The 23,160-nt window shown below is 38.9% G+C and overlaps 1 long non-coding RNA gene across 3 annotated transcripts; it reads right to left on the reverse strand.

Moving 5' to 3' along the window:
* Positions 1-15,695: 15,695 nt before the first annotated feature.
* Positions 15,696-22,182, reverse strand: LOC136287632 (uncharacterized). 3 transcript variants are annotated; one of them, XR_010720219.1, is made up of 4 exons: positions 21,854-22,182; positions 19,539-19,691; positions 18,344-18,414; positions 15,696-17,349 (listed from the first exon to the last, which is right to left on the reverse strand). It is a non-coding gene; the product is annotated as an uncharacterized lncRNA (long non-coding RNA). The 3 variants fall into 3 exon arrangements; XR_010720220.1 differs by having other exon boundaries at positions 20,712-22,182; XR_010720221.1 differs by lacking the exon at positions 18,344-18,414.
* Positions 22,183-23,160: the final 978 nt, after the last annotated feature.

Consider the following 23,160-nt stretch of genomic DNA (forward strand, 5'->3'; position numbering starts at 1 on the left):
AGCTGCCTGTATTTAAGTTAACAAAGTACATGCAGTAATAGCTTTGATTTAATGATGTTATTTCTTAGGAGCATGAACCTTAACTTTAAAACTTTTTAAATTTTGCCTTGCAAATGATACATCTGCCCAAAGAAAGAAATAAAGCGATTTTTAGCTGTCCACGAAAAAAAATCACATAATAAATCTATTCTTAGAATAACTTTTGATGCCATATTAAATATATTAAAATAGATTATAGGGAAATTGTCATGTTGGAGATGAATAGATGAGTGAAATCCTACTTTTAAATAGAAATTAGCCATTGCTCATTCTTACAATTATAGAAATGCACCAGCATCTACCTAAATTCATTTTTTTACAGAAGTTTTTGTTTTGAACAAAGGACTGTGGTATTATAACCTAAAAGGTGTCACAAAACCTTGTGAAGGACTAAATTAGAATTCAAAGGCTCTTGGCAAGCTGGGGAAATAGTTTAAAATCTGAAGGCAACTGACGGTGGATTCTGGATTAAATGTGCGTCGGCAATGAGAGGCTACTGCAAACTGAGAAAAGTCATGCAACTTATGGGACCTGATTATTGTAGTGTCCTCTCTGCTGGTCAGACCTGAGCTGCTGCTTTTGGCACTCCAGCCAAAAGAGGTGGAAATAACTTTCCCTCTTGGCTGGTTTGTAGGGGAGCTTACCCCAGTTTGGGGTAAGGACCCTGAGGAGAACAGCAGTATAGGGAGGGTTTAATGTACATGTAAATGAGATGGAAAAGCTGAAGGCTCCCTACCACCTCTCTTCTAAAAGAGGAAACTGAAGGGTTGTAAACTAACAACTTTCCAGTGAGGAGTACAACATGCTCAGCTGTTTCTCCTGACTACAGTGAGGAAAAAAAAATTCCTAATTTAGTCAAAATCTATCCAAATTAGCCATTAGAAAAACTTTGTCTGCCTGCAAAAATACTGGAGATCATGAGACAACATGGATTTTCCCATTTAAAAATGTTTTCAATGGATACTAAACTATCAATGACAGATCTCTGCACTTGTAAGTTTGAATTTATCCCTCTGCAGAAGTATAAACCAGATGACCTCTAGAGGCCCCTTCCAGTTCTTCACCTCTGTGAAGCTATGGGGAACTCTGAGCTAGCAGGCAAAGGAAACTGCAAAAGCTACTGAGTAACAGCTCTCTTGGTTGAGATTTTTTTTCATTCCTGTCACTGGCACACATCCATATTTTGAATTTATTTGATACTGAATTGCATCCAAAGAAGTGTCTACACATAGCTACAAATATGTCCTGCAAGCCAAAATAATTGTTTCTTTAATATGAATCATCTTGAAGAGCATTTTATTATTATAAATGAGAAAGTTTCTAAAAATATCTTATGCCCTATTTGGCATGGTATTATAAAAATACCATTGTATTAGATTTGAAAATGTCTCCTTGCCAAGACTTACCCCAGTTGACTGGTGTATCTGAGGGCAGAATTTGGCCTACTGTAATTAAATCCAAATGTTGCATCAGAGTTTAACTAGTACAAGATTTGGCTTTTTGGTGCAAAGACAGTGGTAATTTTTTTGTCTTTTTTTTTTTTTTTTTAGTGTCTTTGGACTGCAACAGGCCTTCTATCGGTTTTAATCATGTGATGAACACAATTCAAAGTAATGTGTCTGCCCAGCATGAATGAATAATCATGGTTTAGTGGGGTTAGAAAAGTAGACTTTATAGCTAGAAGTGAGCTTTCCCTTTCTAGTTCCTGCTCTCAGTGTTTATAAGGACCAGACCCTGATGTCAGCTGATAGAGAAATGAAATGTGTTAATAATGCCTAACATGAATTCTGAATCCACCAGTACTTAGGCATATCTTGTCTGTCACTCTAAGGGGAACTGCTGACCTTAAAGTAGCCCACTGTCAGTGGAACACACAAGGCTGGACTCTCCATCTGCTAAATTAATTTTGTGAGTCTTACAGATTGAAATGGAATCTTCTGTGGGAAGTTTATCCCTTGCTGCTGTAAACCTTACTGGTGCAAAACTGGCAGAAGGCTGGCATGGGATATCATTCCATCTTAGCCAGAAAGAGATTTTTTTATTCAGCATTACAAGAAAGGAAATAGGTGAAGTAAGAAAATGAGGGCAGGGAAGAGATAATGACATACAACAGTAATGATAGGTAGGTACCATAGGTAACAAAAAGAAAATTTGAGAGTGAAGCTCTACTGTGTTACTGTTGGAGTCCAGGGCATTCCTCTGGGCACCCTGGGAGGCCACAGACCTCGGCGGAGAGGTCTGGGTCTCAAGCAAGAGGGTTTGGGATCTGTACAGGGGGTTCTTGGAGCTGTACAGGGGAGTTGTAGTAGACGCTGGCACAGAGCCCAGGAGGACACTGCCTTTGACTTCAGCCCATGGGAATGCCTTCCAACATTGAGAGAAGAATTACAAACCACAAAGGTGTGAAAACAGTAGTTTAGCTTATCACAGGGTGAAAAATTGTGTAACTTTGAGTTTTTAGGTGTAGGTGGATGGGGAAGAAGATGGAGGATTTAGGGCGGTGCCCTGGGTTCTTCCTTCTTTTCCCCTGGCCTCAATCTTCTGGTGACGGTGGCACAAAGTAGTTAAAGGTGATTGGGTCAGAGTAGAGGTGACCCCTTTAGTATAGGTGATAGGCATTGGGACATAATTGTAAATCGGTGATGCGTAATTTTCTGCATAAAGAAGCTGTGACGTCTCACTGCGGGAGGAGTCGCCTCCTGTCTTAGCCACTGTTCAGATCTTGGCTGGGCACAGAGAACATTGTGAGATACGAAATAATAAACAACATGGGAAATCAAGAAAAACAAGCCTTGAAGTCTCTGCTTCTTTCTTGCGACCTGGTTCAGGGCTTTCAGAGGCAAAAAAACTCTTAACCACCTAAATCTTGGGTGAACAACCAAGCCCCAGATGTTACATTTCCCACTTTCAACTAGTTTGAAATGCCTCAAATCTCTGCCATTTTAAGTTAAAGCATAACACAGTAATTTGGAATAAGGGATGTCTTTTCCCTTGAATGTCTTTTGCCTGAAAAAGAGCTTCTTCTTAAGGATTTAATAGGGCAAACTTGCACTGAGTACAAAGAAAAGGGCAGACCCCTTCCATTGTACTGTATTTGCTTTTTCCATCAGCAGGGTTGAATCTGATGAGTGAATGAGGAAATGATCCCTGGGGACCATTAAGGCTTCTCATCAGAAATGATATGTGCACATCTGCTTGGCATAGTTTGCCCATGGGGCTTTGTTATTGCCCTTATTGGGGAGTTTTCCACAACCCTGTGGAGAATAAGAATAGGCTTGGTGCTGGTTGCCGAAAAGTACACGCCCAGCAATGCCATGGTTTGGGCTTGGCTCAAAAGAATTAATTTTAATGGGGCTGACTTTTGAGAGCTGCATATTTATGGCTGGAAAAGTGTATCTGGAGGCATTACTTTTTTTCATGGGGTACAGCTGTTGGAAGCCATTTGGCCCAGGACAGAGCTCTCTTTTTTTGGCTTACAGAAGCAGTTTCCTCAGTACCCAGAATGGGTGGCACATTAGGCAGAAGACTGTGGGATAAAAGCTGTTACAATTATACCATCTTGTCCAAAGTGAGATAGAATTTTATGAAGGAATATTATAAGAATTGTTCTTTAAGCTAAAATAATATATATTCTGCTTTCAAAATAGGTGTCAATTTAGCATTAAAGTGAGAAGGAAAATCACTGGGAATATGTTGTAACTGTGAAAATAATTGAACTCACATGCTAAATGATAGAGATTATCTACAAAATTTGCTATACTACATGCCACTTTTCAAAACTGATCTATAACTTTATCATAATTTGATTTCATAGCTTGGAAAAAAAGGCTTCACAAATTAATCGGAACGGAACGGAACGGAACGGAACAGAACAGAACAGAACAGAACAGAACAGAATAGAATAGAATAGAATAGAATAGAATAGAATAGAATAGAATAGAATAGAATAGAATAGAATAGAATAGTTCAGCTGGAAGTTACTTCCTCTGCAAAATATGAGCAAATCCAGAGGCAGTTATTCAAAACGTTTGCCTTTTCATGGATCACTTCTATGTTTCAAAAACAGCCCAGATCATAAAATTTAATATTTTTTTGTTTTGATCACTCTTGTATTAAAAATATTTAAAAAGACATAGCAGAACTAAGATAGCTGGCCTGGGATATTTTTAGATGTACCCATTCATAAGAGAGTGAAGTAAAAAATTTAAATTACATTATGTATTTATGAAAAAATCAAGTCCTCAGTCAAAAGAATTCTTCGAAAAGAACTGATAGGCAAAACTTGACAGGAAAAAAAAAGTTGTGTGGGAAAGAAATGAGCCACTCACACTAACAGACTATTAAATCCTAAAGATAAACAGAGACTGATATCAGAAACTGATAAGAGACTCTGACAAATATAGCAGCACTCAAGCAATTCAAAAGAATTCCTAAATTCCCTGGATATATGTAAAAGGATATGCTAGGCTATGTAGGGTGTCCATATCCCATACATTGAAACAGGAGTTCTGCAATATTGAAGGGGAGGGGAAGTGGAGGAGGATGAGAAGGTTCAGCAGTAGATTATATTAAGACTTGGAAGACTTGGAAAGATGCCTCCTCTGACCCATATTAAATACAGAAAAGGTCAACATTTTTGGCATTCAGGCCAAATCTAAATGAGAAGGGTTCAGCACTGCACAACCCCTGTAATATGCTGTCAGCTCTTTAGCAGCTAGAAAAGATGTTATCTGTGGAGGCAAGAATGCAGAGGAATGTTCTTGGAGGCTTAAGGCAGATAAAAGAAAGGAATAAGATATCACTTTATATTTTTCTTTTCTGAGGTCAAAAAGACCTACAAAATACACAAATTTTTTATAATAGGTGCCTGAACAGAAAATTTTGTTCTGAAGGGAATGAAAAACAAAAGATATCCCTTGAAACAGCTCAACAGTCCATCAAAGCTATTCCTCTCTTGACCTTTTAGTCAGGATGCCAGTAATGTGCAGCATAGTTGGTATAAATACAAAACTAGCCATGTGATATTCAGATATGATAATCTAGTCCTAGTAAATGGAGAAGTGGAAAGAACACACAGAAGAGTAGGACAGAATTAACCAAGCCTCCCAGACTTACCCTTCTGTGAACCCTTAAATGAAAATCTTATCTTTCAATGACTCCCTTTGCACATCTGGAGATATAAGGCGTAGGTAATGCTGTCAGCCCGTACCCTTTAGCAGGGCACATGGAAATGTCTTGGTTCAAAATAACCAGCTAAGGCTCACTGAAAGAAGCAGCAATCATTAGATGTGCTTTACTAAGATAATAATCATCCTAATTAAAAGGGGAAAAAAGTCATTTTTATATTTTCTATTTAACACAAAAGTGGCCCAGAGTCTAGAATTCTATTTCAGCTACTGCCCTTAATGGACTGCATAGTAGGTTACAACAGCTAAACTATTGCTTCTGTTTTATTGCCTCAGTCACAAGGTTTTAAGCTCTATTTATACAAGTGGTTTGAGTTATAAAACACACATTATTACTTAAAAGTAATTGAAAATAGCCTCCCAGACAAACAGAGATCTGGCCACCTGAACTGTAAGTTTGCCTTGGAAAACTATAATTTGATAGGTGTCCGACAAATGGTAGATATCCGGCACTAATTCTTCTGCTTGTCATTCGATACAAAGATGTAAGGAAAACAGTAGCAGAAGTATACACAGTTATTTCGAGTTTAAGTCACTAGGAAAATTATTGGGAAATTGCAAATGTCTCCCATTAACTTTTTAACTTTATTAGTATGTTTTCAATTTAGCTGACAAGCTCCTCCTTTGCAGGTCCCTCCAGGAATGTGTAGAAAAATAAGGTACTTGATAAAATGTTTCCATGCAGAATTTGGTTTCAGCTATGCAGTAAAATGTACAGACCTTGGCTTTTTCCTCTTTAAGTTGGTGGAAACTGGAAATGTTAATGCTTTGCTTGTGGCAAGATAGGCTTTTTTAGTCATGCACCTTACTTGTTTAAAGAGAAGCAAGTTTGGAAACTAAAAGTTGCAAGAAGAAATAAAAATAATCATTTAAAAAGAGGTAAAGAAATTTCTGAGTCTTCTAAAAGTCTAAAAGATTTAGGACTTAATCCTGCTGTGGTTGAAGTCAAAGTAAATTATTTAAATCTAATTGGACCTCCTTCTAACACAGGAGTAGGGCAAGTACATCTGGAGTTACTCGAATAAAACCTATTCCAAAAGGAATTTTCTGCGGCTACAGGGGATCATGGCCAATTTTAAGTTGTTTCTGGTAAGCCTGAGTAAAACTTTCAAAATCAAATGAGCGTCCTTGAAGTCTCACTCCTTGAAGAGACTTAGGCACTTCAGAAACTTCCATGCCTCTTTCCAAACCACTTTTGCATGTTTACCTCCAGCATATGCCCTTTAAATTGATGCCATGAGTGCACTTTGTACTGGAATGCAGCTGACAGTATAAATAGCTGCTCTGCTTAATTACAAAAGGAACATTGTTTTCTTCTAGAGTCCTTGCATCATCAGTATAAAAATCTTGTTTCATTAAATTTCAAATTCTGAACTTTAACTGTTCATTTAAATACTTCCAGATATCTATTCTAGCAGAAGTAGTATGAATTTAAGATAAACATCAAAAGAACGGTATTTGTGTTTTCTTTGCTGCAGGAAGTGGTTTTCAGTAAAAACTGAGATAATAGATCTAAATCTCCATAATCAGCACAGCTGCATGATGTGCTAGCAATTGTTTTAAGTGGAACTTCCCTTCAACTCCAAAGGAAAAGCCTGCTTTCAAATTTTAGTCACTGTATTGCCCTCCACCAGATAATATTGCGGGCTGTAGGTACTGCAAGCTGTGCTGTAGAAGGCAACCAGCAGCTCAAAACAGCTTGGAAGGGAAATGCAGTTGTTGCTCCTTTACGGTGAGCTGAAGAGAGCCAGAGACTGAGATATATCCTTTTATGCTCTCCATCCAATCATACTGAACACCATAGGGTTGACTTTTCTTATTTCCTTAACTCATTCTCTATGTAATAGACTTTGTGTGTGTGTGCACAGCCCACAAGCCCTTAAAACCTAATTAAGATGCTTTCACTGATAAAAATAAACATTTTAGTTTTTGACCATTCTAAGCATTTCTCATTCTACAGGATGAGTGCAACTTAAGCAGGGTTTGGCTAAGCAACTACAGTTGGCACTGACATCAACTTTGTTCTGCCCTGTGGAAGCAGATTAACACACTATGCTCATCCCAGTAATATCAAGTAGATCTGGCAGTGACAGCCTGTTGCACAGAGCTTTTCCTGGGTTGAAGCATTTGTCCTGTTTGGAAGTGTTCAGGCATGGCTCCAGCTGGCTGAAGTGACAGCATTGCCTGAGTAGGGCTGCCAGAGTGTCCTTGTTCATGGGACTGCAGCCACCAGCCCTGGCCAGCCCATGCCCACAGCAGGCAAGTGCCTGTGGTCTTCAGGACCACCAAGAGGGGCTTGGCAACAACGGCACTGCTACAACACATGCCACATGCTGCTTTTAATTAGTCACAGGCAGACTTCTTCAAACAGAACGAGGTGAAAGTTTCCCTCTTGGAAAAAATGCTGAGAAGTTTAACATTTCAAAAACTCTTTGGAGCCTCACTGAACTTCAGCAGATCAGATATTTAAAAGGTGTGGTTTTCCCTCAGCATTGCAAACGTCTGAGACAAGGAGGCACTGAAGTTTGATTTCCAGACCAATTATTTCCCAATAGGGATCTCGATGTGCTATTTGAACAAACTCTTTAAGGTTTTTAAAGTTTTCCCAGCCATCCCTCAGCAGCTCTACTCTTCAAAGCTCCGCGGTTATTTAATCCAGTGGCATTCTGAAATCATGCTGGCAAAGCAGGGCAGTTATGGATTAGTCACCAGGTGGTGATCAAAACCTTACTGAGCATGAAGGAACACACACCAGAACCACATTTCTGTTTGGAGTATTCTGTTTCTGAAATCTGACTGCATCATGGTCCTCAGTCTCCTATTAGCACTACCTAGTATTTAAGAAGACTGAAATGGCCTGGACAGCTCTGAGCAGCAGAGCTGGGTGCACGCCACACAATGCAACTGGCACCTGGGGCAAGGGCAGCCAGGGGAAGTGCAACTTCACTTCTGGGGTTGAAGTTCTTCAGCAAGTTCTAGGTCTTTGCTGCTGAGGAGAGACCACAATTTGGATCATCTGGAAATTAGGACTCTTCAGATACTGTAGCTGAGATATCATTATGTATTCATTTTGTACTAAATAGAGAAAAATATGTACTTTACACTACTACTTCATGGGGGTATTAAACATGCCCTCTGAGTGCCTTGCCTTCCATATTGTCTATACAGTTCATGATTAGTTCATGTGCTGGCAAGAAAAGCATTTTCTTTCAAAAATAGTATTTTTCTAAAGGATTTTTTTTTTAAAAGAATAGATTAGAAAAAGAAATAGGAAGCAGTAATGTGAAGTTATGAGTGAGGAATATGCCCTTTCTGAGTGATGAGAATGCCTCATTGAGGAGGCTGGGACGGCCTGCTCAGATGTTGACACCTATAGTGAAGACATTATATTTAGCTAGATTAGTCTGCTCCATTTTGGCCACAGTTATCACTTTTCCTCATCAACCACCATCCTCACAGATCCTCCTTCCAACTTTTTTTCCCCAGCTCGAAACTTCTCATTCTACTTAGGAAGCATAGATTACCTATGCATGTTATACACCTGCTATTGTTGTCAAAACCTCTTCCTTTCCTCCTCTGTTAGATTTAGATCTCTGGTGATCTCTGAATTTTGCAAAAGCTCTCCAAGACTTCATCTCTTGTCAGTCTCTTCCTCATGGAGTGCCATTTCATGTGACACTTCAGACCAGTTTGGACTGTCATTGTGGAGAATTTTTAGCTATTCAAAATCTTACTCACACACTCACTGGGACAATTCAATTCTGTCTATATTTTTTTTGTTATCATCTCTCAAAGTGTTGAACCACAGTTTTACCCAAACTGATGCTTTTGCAAGGCTGCTGCCAAGAATTGAGCCATGTGAGTGTTGGTGCCTATGGAAGGTTACTCAGATAGGAAAAAGTCTAATTTCTAGGCTTATGACTAGTGGCAGTTTTGTTGCTACCTGTGGTGCCTGGAGTTAGAAAAGATGTATTTTTTGAGTCCTCCTAAATTGAATGTTCTATGCATAAATGTACAATAGGACAGGAAGAAATGAGCTCTGACAGAAAAATTAAAAACAAGGTAAAAGAAGTCACGTTCTTGGAAATAAGAGCTTGGGACACCTTCAATTAGAATATCAAGCCAAAGTATTTGAGACATTTTAGAAAGCCCAGATAAAACAATTACACTTACTAGTTTGCTTTATTTACATTTTTTAATTCTGGGGTGTGCAAGAAGTAACAAAATACTACAAAAGAGCTTATGTCTTAATTCTTCTGGCTGACTGTGACTGGGGAAATACCAGAAATATCAAAGGACCTTTTCCATACATTTGCAAGTAAAAAAAGTAAAAGCTATAAAAAACCAAACAAAACTGCAGCTCAACTTCTGCAATTACTGCCGAGTTAATATCTGTGGTCTGAAGTTTCTTAGAGTTGAGTAGAAAATTTCCTGATATTATTAATAAAGCAAATCAGGATGAGAGATGGAAGAGAACTGTAAAACAGAAAGTCTGGGCTACTCTTCTTTTTCATCTTTGTCTCTCTCTGTGACTTTGTGAAAGGAGGTGTTCCCTCCTCAGCTGGTTTTCTCCTTGTGAAACGGGGACAATAACATTCTCTCATTTCACAGAGTGAGAATTATTGTGTGTAATGTGCATTCTTTTCATCAAATATGAGAGTATGTGCAAATACTTTGATGAGTAAAAAATAATTCTGCTTCTTGACACAACCCTTGGGTCATCTTATTTGATTTGATGACATTTTTTTATGTAAGAAATGCTTATTTTCAAGTTGAACAGTTTTAGTTATCCGCTATGTTTATTGCTTCTGTAGCTGCTTATCCCTGAATTTAATTATTGATGTTGTCTAAAATACAAAATTTTAACAACGGATGATAAAAAATATGAAACAAGAACGGATTTAAATCTAATTTATGTAAATCCATGTATTTTTTTAATACAAGAATCTCTTAGCTAGAGCTCCTCAATGTATGAAATGCGTGTTCAGCGAACCTGGAGTCCCTGAGCCGAAATACCCATGGTGTGAGATGTGGCAGCCTAAGCTCACCACTCTGACGAACCACAAGGTGGAGATGTTACAAGCTCTTACTGGCAAATACTAAGCTTTGTGCCTAATAGTGATTTTTCTAGTTTTTATCTGGGGAAATAGGATCGTATTTTAAATTAAAATTGTCTCCAGTTAACAATTACAGTGCAATAAAACTAAAGGAAGTCTGTAATAGCAAGATAATTAAAAGGAAGGCCATTTGTATCTTGACCTTGAAATTAGTTCCTTGTATTTTATAAAATTTAATGACACTAACTTGATTATTTCTCTCTATAAAGGACCATGATTTATGTTCATGAAATAAATTGTGCATTTGGTAATTATTTATCTAGACTGCAAGTCAGCTTTGCACAGTCATCCACATATCCCTTAAAGCCTTTGCACAGCCATGCAGAAACTCTTTACCTGTAGGAGGGAAAGTCGCAGAGAGAGAGAGCACAAGCTGGGGTGAGTTGTATTTTAGCTCTGATGTACACATCTGTATGAGGCAATGCCACCAGCTCGTGCCATATCCTCACCAGAGTAACTGTATTTCAAAAGAAGTAAAAGACAAGTTTCACAATTGATGACATTTGCAAGGATAAGAAAGAGAAATAAATAATCCTGGCTTTTTAATATTCTGTACCCAGTAGTCAGAATACTGTGCTGGCAAGGAAAATGTGCATTCAGCTCCTTTCCTGAAATCTTAAAAGTAGAAATTTGACTACAATATCCTGACCATCAGACACTTGGGAAACATCCTTTTAAAATGGAATCTACAGATGTCAAATTCTGCTTTAAATAAAAGAGCAAGATGGTCTAATTATTCTATGGCCCAACTTTTATACGATTCAGAGACACGTTTTCAATAACACTGATCTTTCATTTCCCACAGTTTTGGCAGCACAAATACCAGAAGAGGTGTTTAAGATTGCTCTAATGCACTAGAGCTTATAGAAATTACCAATTTCTTTCCCCTTTTGGTCCATTTTCTATATCCCTGCTTTTTGAATAGGCTATGGAGATATGCCCTGCCAGACTTGCCAAAATGCAACATACTACTGTTACCAACAATCCTCAAGATTTGTGAATGCAATAAATGCTTTCTGTAGAAGTGGATCTTATTTTGCCTTGGAAAAAGTATAACCCATCATCCTGAGACAATATCTTGAGACAATTAAGTCATTCAAGGTATTTTGAGACACGAAAAACATCTTTGGGGAGTAGTACTGGTGTTATCTACATCTGTTAAATTTATGACTTCAGAATCATTTAAACTTGGACATAAGTCATCTGTTCTTTTCCTGGAGATACAATCTGATACAGAAGGAACTAAAAAGTTCAAGAATCGTAACAGCTTTATGTCTCCATAAAACACGTTACGATGCTATATAACTGTTGGCTAAAAGTTGTGTATATGTTACATATTCATTTAAATTTATGTATAGCTGAAACTTACGGAACCAACTTCTGTCAAGCGCATCCTTCAAACCAGCAAAATTTACCACTGTGGAATTCTCGTATTACAGAAGTATTACAGCTATGCTATGGAAAGTAAAAAATGGGGATTAAAAGAAATTTGCTCCTGTGTTTCTCATATACTACTTGTGTAGCTCCGTGTCCTTCCTCTGTAGTAATTATGTTATCCAGAATTAGGAAAATATAGATGTATGGTTTATTTTTTATGTATATCATTATCTACATAAAAAGTTACTTCCCTGATTAATTTTTTAAAACATCTTTATCATTCCTATGATGTAAGAATCTTTATACTGCAAGTAGGTTGTACAGCTTGCTGTTACCCTGGCAGCAGTAGGATGTTACCATTGCTAGTACTAAAGCTTAGAAATCCCCCACACTCACTGATGTCCAGTGTAAAATGCTGGAGTTCTATCAGCCTTTATGATCTTACTGTGCACATTGGTTTGACATTAAAAACTGAATAATGAAGTCAGAAGAACTGTGTAATACCAAAACCAAACTCTAAAATATTAACTTCAGATGAAACACGCTGCTTTGCAAAACCTAGAAGATGACTGCTGCAGCTGGAACTCCACACAAATTCTACATCAAGCCCCAGAATGAAGTACTTTAGGCTGATCCAGACAAGTAAGGGATGGAAATAAGAAGAGTCTTACTGTGGGAGGAAGAAGCCTATTTGCTTTATTTTCTTTATTGTTTTTTCAGTTAGTCTCCATATCCAGAGCATTTGCAAGCACAAAAGCCCTAGTGGTGTCAATTTTTTCTTATTATCAGTACATAAACCCACAATTACACATTCATTATGAGTCACTATGCACTTCTGCATGAACAAATGTAGTTAGACATTGTTCTCTGAAAAGGGAAAAATGCACCCACAGCTATTTCTAGGCCAGTTAAGGAGGCCCACTGAATAAATGTCTGTGTGTGTTTAGATCAGCAAAGACCCTTACAAGGCAGCAAATCCTTAAAGTCAACAAAAGTGTGAGCTGGTAGCTACTGTAATTGCAAGCAGTGAGTCATGTTAACTGAGAAATGGTGAAATATGGTCTGTTTTATTATTATTATGAGGAGCTATAGCTAGATTCAACTGAATAATATAGGACTCATGGGAAGCCTCATAAACACTGACATAATCAAGTATTGGTTTTAATACAAATTCATAAATTTTTATAGGTGTTGAGTTGTCAGGCAGATAATATATGACCAAAATTTGAATAAAGTATAGAGAAAAAAAGCATTCCAGAAGGATGGCAAATATAACACGATCCAGTGCAATGCCACTGAGGACTGCAGCTTTGTTGGGAACAGAACTAGGTGAGCAAAGGGGCACACAAAGCATTCCAGGCACTGCCTTTGAGGGGCTGGCCTGCCCCCTGAAAGCCTTCTGTCTTCAGAGAAAGTTTCCTTGAAATAGTTAACTAAAGCTAGCAGAGGAACATGAGCCATGAACATACCTAGTATATTTTTCACAAGATTTCTTCTTTTCCCTACAATGAAGTAAAGATAATTAGGTTGGAAGATTTGCTGACGGAAGAGATTGCTCCAGTAAGTTGGAAGGTTGGGCTTTGTCCAGAGAAGTAGTTTTTTGTGCAGCTATTAGCTCGGTGTTTCACCAGTCGCCAACAAAGCATCGCACACTGTGCATGGAACACCCCTTGTAAAAGATGGCAGCAGAAGGCGCACAGATCATCTCACTCTCAGCTTTAGGAGTGGCTCTCTAGCTCTGTAGTCGACACATGCAATGAGTGGGCTGGAGAAAGATTCAAACAGTGGGAGCCCATGCCGGATAACGTCTGGGGGAAAAAAAAACCTGAGTGACCCCTGTTTTACAGCCAGTTTTACATTGCAGATTACATAAAGGAAGCATCTAGGAGTACAGATGGCTGCAGCTTCTTCTTGGCTCTCACATAGAAGAATGCAAGGCAGGGGCCCCTTTCCTTCTCTGCTCCATGGCTGCTCTGCTTCCCTTGAAACCCCTCCTCAATACTGCAGTGTCTTGGCCCTGAGCCACTCGCTGCTTCCCCTCAGGCAACTACAACTACAGTTGCAGGATGGAGGTTGTCTTGCCAATTGTGAAATATTATATTCTGACTTTTTGCAACCTCTCCATGTAAAATAAAAATGCATGCAATCAGAAAGCAGAATGGCTAATAAAATGAGAAGAAATGGAGGGAGTCTAAAGAGAGGGAAATTCTAGTCTTGTTGAGATCAATGGCAGAATTCCCATTCTTTTCATTGAGCCAAAATTTCACCCTAGGTATTCATAACCTACATTATGCTATTTAATCTACCATTTAGATGGTAGTTTAGTATACCATTTAGTATTTAAGCTAACCATTTAAGTTAAATTTTAGATAGCTTGGCAAATTCTACAGCACTTCATGCCATGTGTACAACTTCAGGATTTTAATTCAACTGATTATGTTTGCGCCACTTTTACTTTGGTTACATATCAATTCCAGTCCAAAAATTATTAGTGCATGGGACAAATTACAGTTTTTCTTAAGAAGTACTATTATCTTGGTGCTTGGAAGAGGGAACATAGGTTTCAGGATGGTTCTAAAGGATCTAAGATGTTGGTACACCAGAGTCATCATTACACAACCTAAGGCTTCTGTCCAGTCTCATGGAGTCAGTTGCCCTTTGTCTGTCCCAGAGTAACTAACCACTGTTGTCCCCATGCAGCGGGTCTCTGACAAACCAAGATCCCTTTTGCTACACTGTAGCTTCACTCCAGTCTTCAGCCTTTGCTGCCTCGCCTCCTTCTGAAGGCACTGTAGAGACCCAGAAGTGATGCTGCAACTTCCCTTTAACAGATGATTTTTCTATTTTGATCAATGTCAAAGATAGCTCTGACACAGTGACCTGTCCATGCACAAACCTTATCATGCACCGTGACTGTTCAGTGCATACGTTGTATTGAGCTCTGCTGGTGCTCAAGAACATCAAGAGATAAGTTTCAGGACAGAAGAGAGAGAGGGAGATTTCTGGAAGTTATCTGTACCTATACTAATCTCACAGTATATTAAATCAAAAGGAACCCAACTTTTATAGAAAATGATGCTTCCTAGCCTTAGGAAGCTAGGCTGGAAACAGCACCAAGGAGAAAAACTGAGTCAAGTTACCTGATCCATTCTGCAATCCATCACGTGCCGTGGTGCTTGTCTGCAGTACAAAATCACCCTTCATCTCAGACTGTGAATGGTTAGCAGCCTTTGTTCAAACTGAGCAGGAACAAATAATTCATACACAAGTTTGTGTTCTTTTAATAACTGGGTTGGTTTGATGAATTTGTCTACTTTGGACAGTACTTTGATCATTTTTTTCACTTCAGACTCTCTCTGAAACAACCCTATATGTTATACTTTTGAGGAGAGACAACCTTATAATTTATACCAGTTAAATATATATTACAGTACCTTATAGCTAACATAAGCCTTTTGTTTTCCCTCAGAACACTACAGCAAGCCATATTATGAGTCAATAAAATCTGCTGCCTTTTCCCTTTGTTCAACTGCATACACTTGGGGCCTGGGGCAGTGCCAAAAAAAATCAACACATACCGATGGAAGTCATAGAGAAAAAAAAATCTTGACATTTTCTCCTGCCACTCATTTTAACATAGTTGGTCTGGCTGGACATATAATTTACTTTTTCAGATAATGTGCTACTTGATTACTGTTGCTCACCTCTTAGCAGATATTTTGGTCAAATTTCCAAATTCTCTGAGCCGATGATTCTAGTGTATGAATACTTGTTGGGCTACAAAACATCTGTAAATAAAAGGGATTTTTTTTCCTTTTTTAATTTGTCTGGAAGTGAGAATTAGGCACTCTGAAGCTCATTCTTCAGGAAAAATGGAGGGGGGAAAAGATAGCAAACAGTAGAAAGTTTTAACCGTGCAGGGATTTCTTATTGAAAGTCCACAAGAAATAGCATCATTTAGTTTAGAACTAAAGGAAAATCTTTCACACAAAACATATGTTCCTTGCCTGAACCACAGCATTTATTAAATGTTGCCAACCACAGATCATAGTGTATGTGCTTACTTTTATAGAACACCACTTCTTCACACAAGGTTGTGTTATTGTAAGCAGACTGTCAACACAAGAAGAATATTCGCTTCTGAATTTAATTTTCCTGACTGTTCATACTACAACTACTCAGAAATTAGCCAACTCTGTCCATGTTGGAGATGGTAGCAAACCTTGTATGTTCAACAGAAGCTGTTCAAAGGCTTAGCCAAGGATGAAAAACAGTCAGGAGAACTGGATCTGATCTGGGACTGATTTCTTCATTTCAACACTTCACAAGAAAAGTGGCCAAATGCTGACATTTCAGCATTTGGCCAAAGCAACTCATTTAACATCCCCTGAAGTCAGAGTCTCATGCTTGAGCTCAAAAGCATTGGACAGAGCCCATACACCCTAATTTGTACCTGCATCTCTAATTAGCAAAAAAACCCGTTGAAAACTAAGTCTAAGTAACACTCTGGAAAGGCAGGCACAAAAGTACATCTTCTAAATGGCTATGATAAGAAACCATAAGAACCACAGGAAAAAAGATAATACCTCTACATAAATTTGATAATAACTCTAAAATAATATAATTCACAATTTTATAGTTTGGGGAAATAATGCACAGCCATTTTAAGTGTTATAAATTAGCAAATACAAAAAGTTCAAAACCCTCTTCTCCCAGCAGTGGCCTAACAGTACACTATATTTATAATGTCTGGTTTATAGATCTGATTCTGCAACAGAGCTACTGCACAGCTGCCCACATCATGGAGTGGTTACAAACGACCTTATTAAGCACAGCTCCCCTGTCAGCTTGCCAGCATTTGCTAGATTTTCCTGTGGGTCCAGACCCGTCCTGTCACTGTGATACTCCTCCCATTTACTTTAACTGTGTTGGAACACATCCATGCTCACAGAAAAAGTTTAAGCAGAAGCAGGTCTTATGTTTGCAATACATTTCATTAATATTTCCTTTAAAAAACAAACCCTCATGAAAATGCAGGAAAAGTTCTTTTGATATGTTCTGAATGTTAATAGAATAACTTCATTGCTTCCTTTTGAAAATGTGGCTTGGTGAGCTTTTTTAGGCTGTGCTTACACTAACAGTCCACGTAGAGGGGAGTGAGCAGTTTGTTATAGTATTTTCCTGGGGTTTCCTTTCCTTCTCGCTTTCCTTTTGTTAATACTCCCAGTTGTACCCATTACACTGAAGCAGTTAAAAGTGGGTTAATCCCTCCTCTGCTTCTTTGGGAAGTGGACTCAACCCCTTGAAGCACAAACCAACACAGACACCGAAAGCAACAAGCACACAAATGAACTGTTTCCTGATTGAGGGATAGTTGCTCAATCTGACAGTTCTAGAGGTCATTTTGGAAACTTTGTGTTTTCTACCACTTGCACACAAGAACATAGGAGAAGCCACAGATGTGGTGCAGTCCTTTTCCAGCCAAGCAGCAGGGACCACTCAAAGGGACGCCTTCACCAGACCAGACATAGGGGTGACATCCCCAAGGTGATGAATGCAGCTCCTTTGTCATGTTGCAGCCTCTGTGAGGTTGAAAACCTATTCCAAGAGGGCTCTTCCGTAATTAAAGTCTGCAAAACCAATATCATTGAGAGAGGGGGTAAATGACTTCTTTTTTGTCCAGAAGATCTGAGTGTAAAACAAAACACAAGTTTTTAGCAGCTAGAGCAACTGCTGCTGGTGTATATAACCATGTGAAGGACACCACACTGATTTGCAAAACAATCTTGAATTAATTTATACCTCAGGATATTCATTGCTCATGGCACTGTGATTACTTTGAAGGGGGCACCACTATTCAATTCACACACACTTATCTTGGAGCATTCATTGACTGCTCCTCAGACCATGAAACTCCCTCGAAGGTATTGCTGCTTCCATAAAAGACATTTGCTGGGAGGGCAGTGGGAGGTATGAACCCAGCCAGGGTCCTTCTGTGTCAAGAACACCTGCAGGTGCCAAAACCATCTTGAGTTGTCTGAATAAACCAGGACCTAAATGGTCGCACAGAATAATTTTCTCTAAATAAATTTTGATTTTCCCATTAACTAATCAATGTAGGCTTTTGAATAACAAGTCTCTACATGCATTTGCAGCTCTAAATTTACTGCACTTCATTAAAAATGTTGAGGAAGCAGTGTCCTCTTCTTCCTCTCCCAGTTTGCTCTCCAGTTGTTGTCAATTCTTACAGATTCTTAGCAGTTGGCTCCTATCAGTACAAGTACCAAGTACAGTTATGCTAACTGAAACATTGCCTTCAAATAAGAAAACATGGGATATTGTAGAAAAACATATTTTGGCTTTTCTGTGTTTCAAAGAGTTTTGGCTTAATTTGAACGAGATGTAAATTCTTGGTTGATTTTAAAAGTAACAATGTTTTAATCTGGTTTTTTTTTCCCAAGCATGTGGCCAAACAATTACCATTTGTCCCACCAGGGTCCCTGTGGCTGTTCCATGAACTGGGGCATATTTGGTACACTCCTTCAGGAGTGGGATCTCACAACTTTTTTACCACAAGATTTTTCTACAGCTTTACTGCTATAGGTAACAATGAGAAAAGTTAACCTTATCCAAGGATGGGTTTTGTGCAGTGTCTTGCTGAAATCTGCCATTGCTGAAGGAAGCAGAGGACAGTCCTGGGAAAGAGAAAATCACTCTGGGCTCGAGTCAGCATGTCCAGACCTCCAACTGCCCACCATTCCCTCATTTCCTCTCTGCCTCCAAGTGCCCAGGAGCACTGCTGCTTCCCATCGTTGCTCTCAGCCTGGCGTGCTGCTTCTTGCTGTGTTTCTGCAACAGCAGCATTTTGGAGCTGCAACAAAAGTCCAAGGGGACTCAATGCCTGATATCGGTAAAACTTCTTCAAAACATTTCCATCTGTCAGATATCTAAATATTATTGGTTCTAGGAAAGTGTTGGTATGTCTGTCCTCAGGCAGGCAGGTGAAAAGTATCTAATCAACATTAGCTAGCTTCCATGATAGTCTAGCAGCAGCCAGAGAAGTCTCTGCAGAAATTACTTACCATGTGATCCTGTGCAACTTGAAGAAAATTTGTGTATTGCCTTTTGCTATTTGGAAAAACTGGAACATTCAACCTTATTAATAATTCAGTAAAATAAAGTTTTAGTGCCAGAAGGTATTATGGTAGGAAGTAAGAATTCATATTGAATAAAATTGACATGTTTCCAAGAAGAATGAAAACGCAGTTTCAAACAGGACAAAAAATATTTGGACAGGATGAGACCACCTTGATTTTTTTTTACTCACACTAGAAAATAATTCTATGAAAACCACTGAGAGAACTCTTCAGATGTATGTGCAACTTTTATTCCACTGTAATTAATTGCCACATCAGGAAACAGAGTTTCTGGTTGCAGGATATCACTGTGATAGAAAATAAACTCTGTTTTTCACTACTAATCAGTATAGGATTTTTTTGGACCATGTTTCAGTTATTGATTCTCCCTGAACAGTACTATTATGGTAAATTTTTTTACCCAATTTGTCTTCTTTCCCGTGTTACTTATTTCCCCTGTGTTGTAGAATAAGAGTTATCCACCAGATTTGGATACTGATTGTTTATAGGATTGGATTAATTTTGGAAGAACAAATTGTTTACTCAAAATGCCAATGTTTGAAGAAGGCCCTGGAGAAACATGAGCTGCTGCCATTCTTCTGGATCAACATGGACCTTTCTTTTCCCAGTCATTTTCTTGCTGTTTTCAGTAACGGTGCAACTTAGCACACCTTATCACACACCTTAGCACACAGCAGACCTGTGAGGAAGAGGACTGTTATGTCCTTTGAGGCATGTGGCTGCAAGGATGTCCTTTCCGGATCCTGTTGGACACAGGTTCGGACATCTGTAGGCTGGAAAATGGCCTTCAGCAGCTGCTCTGGTGTTACCTGGAACTGCAAAAGGAGAGATCCTGCCTTGCTCTCTTCTGTCAGAGCAAGTTCCTACACAGAGATGGGAATTTGACTGTAACATTCAGAAATCATTAACAGGGCTTGATCCTCCATTTTCTCATCTAGTGCCACAATTATTCTTGAACGTATGGGCCAGTCCTACTGCAAATGTTAACTCTTAAAAAATTACCATTTCACTTCAGCAAATTCTTTGTATAGACAGCTTATTATAATAATACTGGTGCTATTCTTTTAACTTGACCATGGCCACACACCCTGAACAAAACATTGTGATGCTGTTTTCATAATCTCTCTTTTTCACAGCCAAAAACGTTGGCCCTGGTTTGCACTCATAGTTACGTAGGGCAGAGCGAAGAAAAACCCTGCCAGGAATCTGCCTGTGTCAGCTCCAAATTTATTTTTAAGCCTTGTAAAGCTAAGGATCATTTAAAGACTACCTCCAAACTCTCAGGAGAGAGGAAAGTGCCTGGTGGCCTGTAAATATAGCCTCAGTAAAATGATAGGATTTTTTTGAATACTTTGTAAACACAAAGCATTATGCTCAGTTTGCAAACATGCAGCTGTATAGTCTATTTTTTTGAACTGTGTTATTGGTTTAGAATACCAGTGGAATAAATCTAAGCAAAATTTTCTATGTGGGCTAAAGGTTCTCACAAAATCTGCCTTAAACCACACAATACAATTCCAGTGTGTCTGGCAGAATTATAGGGGCCTTGTTGGCTGCAACACTGTGAAAATAGGAAAAAATTAATTCAGCACCATCCTGATGATAGCAAGGATAAAACTTTATAACAATAACCATAAGAGCCACTGGATAAAGTGTTACTGGCTGTAACCTCAGCCCATGTCACATTACTACCGCCAGAAAATAAAGATGATTTTGTTCCCAGTTCTTCTGTGTGTCATAACATTATTAAAGACACATTGCTTACTTTGAAAGCACAGGATCCCTAAAAACTGAGCAAAAGTCAAGTCTTTTACAGTAGGATATTTACCACTCACATCAGAATTGTTTCTGCCTTCCAGTGGAAAGCTCTGGGGCAGAGATGTTCTTGCCAGGCAATCACAAAACAATTGCTTCAGGGACTAAATACTTTCATTAAAAACATTTCTTGTCCTACAGCAATCTTGTTGCTCATAAACACCATGTACTGCCAACACAATTGGAACTAACATAAAAGCCACTTCTGTGTCTCAGAACTTCTTGGACAAAGCGCTGCACGTGTCCTGTGCCCAGTTGGGTTGATGAAGAATGGAAAAGCTTCATGCCTTGAAAATCTCAGTTCTGTAGACTATCTCTGTTCAAACTGTGCTTTTTCTATTAGATCTTCACCACCCTGCCCTTCTACTGTCACGGCAGGTCTTAGGTCAGGGACAGTAATGTCACCAGGAACAAGATCTCCTGGATTACACATGGAGGGATTTAGTTCCTTCCCACTCTCTACAGGGTTATATCATATTAACTGTATCAGAAAACTAAGTTTCTTTAAAAAGCTGCACCAACTGCATACACAATGACCTTCCTAAGCTGCTTTATGTTTCTCCTGTAAGAATATTAGTATATTGCTTTAGATTAAAGTCTCCAAACTCTGCATCTGCCATTTTGATATAAGTGGGACACACTGATATCCCCAGTTAGGACAACTTCCTCTAATATTAATGGGACAGATAGCCCAGATTTGAGTGCCAGCATTCCTACTTCATTCACGCCCTCTTATCAGTTCATGTCATTGTGTTTTGCTTGGCACTTGAGAAGCTCTAAAGAGCAGATTCAGAGTTTACTCTTTTAACCTTATATACCTTCTTCCTCTCTCTGAACTGCCAAAATGGAGGTCTGGAAACCTAATCGTTATTTCTATGCATTTAAAAACAAAGTAAACACAGGAAACAATTTCTGGGGAATTGGTAATAGGCAAAAAGTATCTGAAAGAATGCTCTGGAACCTCTCCTGTTTCAAATTTTTCCACTCCATAGGTGTCCTTACCCATACATCACTGAGTGGAATAAAGCTCAATCCTGCATGCTAGATAACAAATCAGTTGCAGATATCCATTATTTCATGCAGTGCTTCAATATCCACCTGGACATCCCTCCCAGGAATACATCTGAGCACTGCTCATGTCAAGTCCACACCAGGTTCTCACCCTTTTGTCTTTCATCACTTTGTCTTCTCTTTAGAAGAACTTCATGAATATTGTGAAGGATTTTCCAAATGTGTTTTCATTTCTCTCTCTTCCTTCCTCCAGAAGTTATGCCTTTTGTCTTCAGAGAAGATCCAAATTGGAAAAATTGGAGGAAAAAAATTCTGCCAACATCTTCAGAAGGGGAATTGGTCTCACTAGCATTGGAAATGGCATGAGGATAAAGCAGAGCAGAGCAATGCTGCACAGAAGTCAAGGCTTCCTTGCACCTCTGCCTTTTACCATCATTGTCAGCACCTACACTGGGAGCACTGCAGCTCCAGGAAGATAAATGGGGCATTTGCAGGGAGGGTTTCAACACCTTGCAGTGATCACTGCCTTTAGAGTTTGTTTCCTTATTTGGTCAAATCGCTCCGACAGCAGATGACTGTGAACAAGCATCAAACCAGCTTCACCAGAGCTCACCCATCACCACCAGGTCACTGCTTATCTTTGCCCCTTGTCTTGAATTTGGCTGCTTGCTGCAGCCACTGTTCCACCTGGTTGAGTCAGTGTTGCTGAAACCTCCTTAATGTCTCTTTGATTTCATATCTCCACACTCACAAAAACTGTTGCCTTGCTAATTTTAATTCCAAGTTTGAATTTACTGATTCATCACTTGCTGTTCAGTAACTTCTGTAAGTGTCCTAGAGCAGAATGCATGTAGCTGAAACAGAACTGGAGGACAAAAGGATCAAAAATCTGTCATGGCTGCAATTTCATCTTTTGCCAAAACCTGGGTGGCAAGCTGTGAAAAGGGACTTTTCTTCCTAAGAAGAGAGTACAGCTGGAGGCAGCATAGAAAGGAACTGCCTTCAATTAATTAGGGTTAAATGAGGGAAAGTGGAACACAATTACCAATGAACAGTTAAGGACAAAGCCAGAGAAGAATTGATTTAAAGAGCATTTTTTTTAATGGTTTGACTGTAAAGACAAAAATACCATGAAAAATCTGGAATTTGCTGTTTTTCACAGATAGGCCACATACCTATGAAACACATGAATTTCTGTTTTGGTCATTATTATGAAACTCTCAGACTTTTCAGATGGGTTCTTTCACCTGCAGAATCATTTCCAGGTCATTACAGGGTAAGCTGTGGGTGCTCTACAACGTGTTATAAGAAATACATGACAATTGCTTTGGCTTCATTTGCAAAACAAAAAATGGTGCAAGAAAAAATCTTTGTTCACTGAAGTTAAAATCCAGAAAGCTACCGATTTCTTCAGGCACAAAGAACCATTGTGTGCTTTGACTCAAACGACTTATTTCA

This window comes from Chamaea fasciata, unplaced genomic scaffold (genome assembly GCF_029207755.1).
Source record: "Chamaea fasciata isolate MVZ Bird 193981 ecotype frontalis unplaced genomic scaffold, bChaFas1.0.hap1 SCAF_3, whole genome shotgun sequence".
NCBI lineage: Eukaryota > Metazoa > Chordata > Aves > Passeriformes > Sylviidae > Chamaea > Chamaea fasciata.